Raw genomic sequence first — 6,000 nt, 5'->3', positions numbered from 1 at the left:
GGTTGCTCCATGTCTCCAAAGACATGAGACCTTGAGGTTCTTTTTCCTTCTTTTTAATGAAGAACCAAAAAAACCAACAATCAAGCAACCAAACCACTGCTCCCTGGGCAGCCTGTGCCAGGGCTTGGCAACCCTTTTGGGGAACAAATAGTTCCTCATGTGCAATCGGAACCTACCCTGGTGCAACCTGAAGCCCCTTCCTCTTTCCCTATGTCTGGTTATTTGGGAGAAGAGGCCAACACCAGCCTCAATCTAACTTCTTTTTGGGGAGTTGTAGAGAGCCAGATGTTCTCCTTTTAGCCTTCTCTTCTCCAGATTAAACAACCCCATTTCCAATGCACCTGAAGATTATCATAGAATCAATCGGGATGGAAAAGACCTCAGAGGTCATCAAGTCCAACGTATTACCTAACACCTCCTGACAACTAAACCATGGCTCCAAGGGCCACATCCAAGCATTTTTTGAACACCTCCAGGGATGGGGACCCCACCCCTGGGCAGCACATTCCAGTGGCTAATTTCTGGGAAGAACTTTCTCCTCACCTCCAGCCTAAATTTCCCCTGGCACAGCTTGAGACTGTGTCCTCTTGTTCTGCTGCTGGTTGCCTGGGAGAAGAGACCAACCCCCACCTGGCTACAACCTCCTTTCAGGTAGTTGTAGAGAACAAGAAGGTCTGCCCTGAGCCTCCTCTTCTCCAGGCTAAACAACTCCAGCTCCCTCAGCCTCTCCTCCCAGGGCTGTGCTCCAGACCCCTCCCCAGCCTCCTTGCCCTTCTCTGGACACATTCAAGTGTCTCAGTGTCCTTCGTAAGTTGAGGAGCCCAGACCTGGACGCAGCACTCAAGGTATGGCCTAAGCACAGGTGAGCACAGGGCAGAATGACTTCCCTACTCCTGCTGGCCACATATCACAGGTAAAAAAAGAAAGGTGGAACAGGGCAGAGTAGCCACATGCCTTGAATGTGAAGAGGACTTGCTGCCTCCTGCTGTGCTGCGGGAAGCTAACGAGAGAAACAACTCCGCTGAGGAGTCGGTCGCCCCAAAACCCAAAAAAAGTCTTCATCATACCATGCTGGTTGATCAAAGCCAGCAGAGTTCAGAGGGAAAGGACCAATGGCAGTGGATTTCTTTTACATTTTGGGGATGAAGTGGAGTTAAAAAAGTTCTGAGAAATTATCCCTAGGTCACCGTGACTCCCAGAGACAAAACCTTTCCATTTGCCTTCAATTTTGGCTTTTCCTCTTGCTTTGAAATGTAAGTTCAGCCACAGGATGGGGAAAGAAAGATTGAAATGGAAATGAAACCTTTGGAAATTACCAAACTGAAATGTTGCTGTGAAACCAGCCTGGGCTCCTTCCTTTTTTTTTTAATCTATGATGATGAATTTAATTACTTTGGTAAGGGCTTCCTTTTTTTTTCCTGAGCCTTACTTTTTAGAATGTTCAGCTTTTGGGAGGCTGGGATGAGGTTCAAACCCACTTCTAAAAGCCTCAGAACTTTCAGGCTCCAGGGAAAAGGTTGAGTGTGGCATCACTTGGGAGTGCAGAAGGGGGCTGCTTCTCTGCTCCACACAGCTCTAACTGGGAGGCCACCCCTCTTAATCAGCCGCTCCCTGCTTCCATCAGGTGAATGATTATCCTGTATTTAAAGCTCTGTCCTTGAACTTGCAGGAGGAGATGGTGCCTCTCAGGCTTTTTACCCTTTCCTTAATTAAGAAGCTATATTAAATATTCAGAAATTTAGCTCTGTGACTTTACTGGGGAGCACAAGGACATGCTGGAGAGACAAATCACTTTCTCATTAACACCTAGCCAGGCCACCCAGCTCCTTTCCCTTTCCTCAGTCCTGATTCTGCCCTCCAGGGCCACAAAACTGCCAGAGAGGTGCAGGCAGCTTTTCCTGAGCTGGTGGAAATGCAGGAAGGGCTTTCATTGACTCCAGTTTACACCAAAGCTAGAAGCTCTGGGCACAGGAGCAAAGCTACTGGGAAGATGATCATGTTCCAGAGAGACAAGGATGCAGGAGCAAAGCTACTGGGAAAAGTGATGCTGTTCCAGGGAGCAAAGGATGCAGGAGCAAAGCTACTGGGAAAGTGATGCTGTTCCAGGGAGCAAAGGATGCAGGAGCAAAGCTGCTGGGAAAGTGATGCTGTTCCAGGGAGCAAAGGATGCAGGAGCAAAGCTACTGGGAAAGTGATGCTGTTCCAGGGAGCAAAGGATGCAGGAGCAAAGCTGCTGGGAAAGTGATGCTGTTCCAGGGAGCAAAGGATGCAGGAGCAAAGCTACTGGGAAAGTGATGCTGTTCCAGGGAGCAAAGGATGCAGGAGCAAAGCTACTGGGAAAGTGATGCTGTTCCAGGGAGCAAAGGATGCAGGAGCAAAGCTGCTGGGAAAGTGATGCTGTTCCAGGGAGCAAAGGATGCAGGAGCAAAGCTCCTGGGAAAGTGATGCTGTTCCAGGGAGCAAAGGATGCAGGAGCAAAGATCCTGAAAGGTGATGTTCCAGGAAACAAAAGATACAGGAACAAGCTTTTGGGAGGATGATGTTGTTCCAAGGAGCAAAGCTATTGGGAAGCTGCTGCTGTTCCAGGCAGTTCCAAACCTTTCCTGTCTCCACAGGGTGGTTCTATGCAGAGGGGACCTGCAAAAGCAGGAGGCACTCAGGAATCCCAACCTGAGCATTGGTGGCGCAGCAAACACCTCACAAAACCTACTTTACTGTGCTGTATAAGAACCAGCCTGCACTGCCCTCCTTCTCTGCTGCTTATCACCAGGATCCTCACAAGACCCTGCTGCTGAGGGCCATGGAGGTGGCTTCAGTGTCTGCTGTCAGCTTTGAGCACAGGCAGAGAGGAGCAAGCAGCGCTCACAGCCGCTCAGGATGATTTATTTGCTGCCGGGGGCTGCATCAAACTCTCCCTTCCCTTTTGTTTCTCCTTTGTGTTTTCTGTCAGGGCCCTGTCAGTTCTCCAATACCCAAGAAACATTCTTCAATTGAGCAGGGTCATCAACCTCCTACATTTAGTTACTAATCAGGAGCAGGCAGGTCATCAGTAAAGGTTTTGACAGGCAGCTCTTTATTGGCTGTTGGCTCATTTGTCCAAGGAGCTATTGGATCCTGCAGGTGGATGTTGGATCCTGGAGGTGATAGGTGCTGAAAGTTGCTGACCTGAGGGGATTTGTGGTTTAGTTGGTTGGGTTTGGTTTTTTTTCATTAAAAAAGAAGGAATAAGAACCTCAAGGTCTCATTTCTGTGGAGAGATGGAGCAACCATAGAACTCAATGTCTTGGGCTTCCTTGGGTCAGGCGTTGGAACAGGCTGCCCAGGGAGGTGGTGGAGTCCCCATCCCTGGAGGTGTTCAGGAAAGGTGTGGCCATGGCACTCTGGGACATGGTTTAATAGTCATGGTGGTGTTGTGTTGATGATCTTAAAGAGCTCTTCAAACCAAAATGATTCTATGATTCTAGCAGTCCCCAGGCAAGAGACAGACCAAAGGGGAGATCTAGACTAGACCAAAGGAAGACATATTTGTCAGTGAGGGTGCTGAGACCCTGGCCTGGGTTGCCCAGAGAGGTGAGAGATGCCCCATCTCTGTATCCATTCCAGGTCAGGTTGTTTGGGGTTGTGAGCAACCTGCTCCAGTTGCAGATGTCCCTGCTGACTGCAGGGGGGTTGGATTTGGTGCCCTTTAAAGGTCCCTTCCAACCCAAACCATTCTATGGTCACCACCTCCATAGGCTATAAACACAAGCTGTGCCCACAAGTTTCAGCATTTGCATGCCTAGGGCAGGCAGCCAAGGTGTCCTGGCTTTTCCAGCCCCCCTCATAATTCCTGCTGCAGAGCTGTGTCTGTTGGGAACCTGGTGGAGCTTGTCCTTTCTAGGGCCAGGAGGACAGAGAGCAGCCAGCCCTGTGCCATTAGCAAACCCACTCCATCTGTGCCTTGTTAGTCTTCCTTAACGAGACTAAATAAAGGCTTGCTGGTCTCTGTGATGATGTTGGCCAGAGGTAGTGGCAGCTGGTGGTGGAGATGATGAGTGTCCAGGCTCTTTGGGGAGGTCTTAAGGCTAGTTCTGTGCTTTTCTTTGCCTGGTGAGGAGGATGGGAACTGGGAAAAGCTCTGTTGTGTGGTGTAACTCAGTTGGACAAATGGTGTTGGCTGCATTTGAGCTTGTTTGCTGTGAGGGATCCGGGTGCCTGGTGGTCTGAGAAAGGTTCAGTGGGGCTTGGTAGAAAGTAGCAAATACATAAGAAGGTTAATGGTGCAATGAGGCAACTTCAGTTCAGGCTCTCCAGTGTAAATGATGAATGTGACAGCAACAGGTCTCAGGCAGGTGTGCGTTCAGTATAAATGGCTGATGATTGAACTGCTGCTTTCTTCTCTTATTTATTCATTTCTCAATCCTCCTAGAGCAAGAGCTCAGTGGAAGATGTTACAGAGAGGGTCCCCCAAGCATGCTGCAACACCATCACCCAGCCCAAAGCCAGGCCCTGAGCAGAGCTGCCCCACTGATCTGGATCCCTGCTGCTCCTTAATCTGGGCATGTAGGAGGTCTCTGTTCCCTTGGGGGGTGCTGATGCAAAGTGGATCAGGGCTGGGCTCTGTTCTGGGAGTTTCTTGGAGTCAAACCAAGAAATCTGGCTCTGAATGGGTACTTCCCAGCAAAATCCATGGATTGTGTTGCAGTGTTCCAGATCTGGAGGCCAGCTACCTGGGCTATTCACTCTGGAGAAGAGAAAGCCCCGAGGAGACCTAATTGTGGCCTTCCAGCATATGAAGAAGGCTACAAGAAAGCTGGGGAGGGTCTTGTTAGGGTGTCAGGGAGTGATAGGACTGGGGGGAATGGAGCAAAACTAGAAATGGGTAGATTCAGATCGGATGTTAGGAAGAAGTTCTTTGCCATGAGGGTGGTGAGAGACTGGCACAGGTTGCCCAGAGAGATTGTGGGTGCCCTCTCCCTGGAGATGTTGAAGGCCGGGTTGGATGAGACCTTGAGCACCCAAGTCTAGTTGAGAGGTGACCCTGCCCATGGCAAGGGGGGTTGGAGTAGGTTGGATGGTAGGAAGAAGTTCTATACAGAGAGAGTGATTGCCCATTGGAATGGGCTGCCTGGGGAAGTCGCTGTCATTGGAGGATTTCAGGAGGAGACTTGATGGGGTGCTTGGTGCCATGGGTTAGTTGTTTAGGTGGGTTGGATGCGATGATCTTGAAGGTCTCTTCCAACCTGGTCTGGTCTGGTCTATTCTATTCTATTCTATTCTATTCTATTCTATTCTATTCTATTCTATTCTATTCTATTCTATTCTATTCTATTCTGTTCTATCTCCAGGGTCCCTTCTGCGATTCTATGCAGTAGAGCCTCGGGGCTGTGCTCACAGCCCTGGTGTGTGTTTCTTCAGACAGCCCACTGGTCTTGGCCACCTGGGTGGCTCCAGCAGCCTTCTCCCCACACCCCCTCCTGGTGAGCAGCAGGGCTTATTAATTGATCCGTGTTGCAGCAGGTTGCGGGGGGACAGCGGAGGGAAGAGGCAGCGATAGCATCTGCCTGGGAGCAGGCAGCAAGCAGCAGGGTTATTGTTTGTTAATGGATTGCTTTTGAAAAGCTGCTCATGTGGGACTGGGTGAGTTGCTGAGGTAATTAAAACTCTGTCAATGCAAAAGGCAGGATCTGATTATTTCCATTCCAGAGCAGGCAGATTAAACCAGGAAGGTTTATTTCACCACTTCTAAGAGAGCAGGGCTGCTTCGAATGGAGTTCATCACAGGGTCTATAACAACCAAAACTCCTCAGCTGCTTCTCTCTTTTTACACATATATATATATATATTATTTTTCTTTTTACTAAACCCCCAGAATTTGTTTTACACCATCTTCCTCAGGTTTAAACAGCTCCTATCAACCAGAGCACACGTGCATCTGTGGAGCACTGGTGTTCCAGAGCTCGTTTCTTATCTTTTAAACCCACCTATTCTCATCCTAAAAGCCTTTTCTGCACCAGCACT

Source organism: Melanerpes formicivorus, unplaced genomic scaffold (genome assembly GCF_026170545.1).
Source record: "Melanerpes formicivorus ecotype bairdi unplaced genomic scaffold, bMelFor1.0.p_v2 SCAF_45, whole genome shotgun sequence".
In the NCBI taxonomy this organism is placed as follows: Eukaryota; Metazoa; Chordata; class Aves; order Piciformes; family Picidae; genus Melanerpes; species Melanerpes formicivorus.
The sequence above is the reverse complement of the archived record's forward strand: the minus strand, read 5'-3'. Positions refer to the sequence as shown.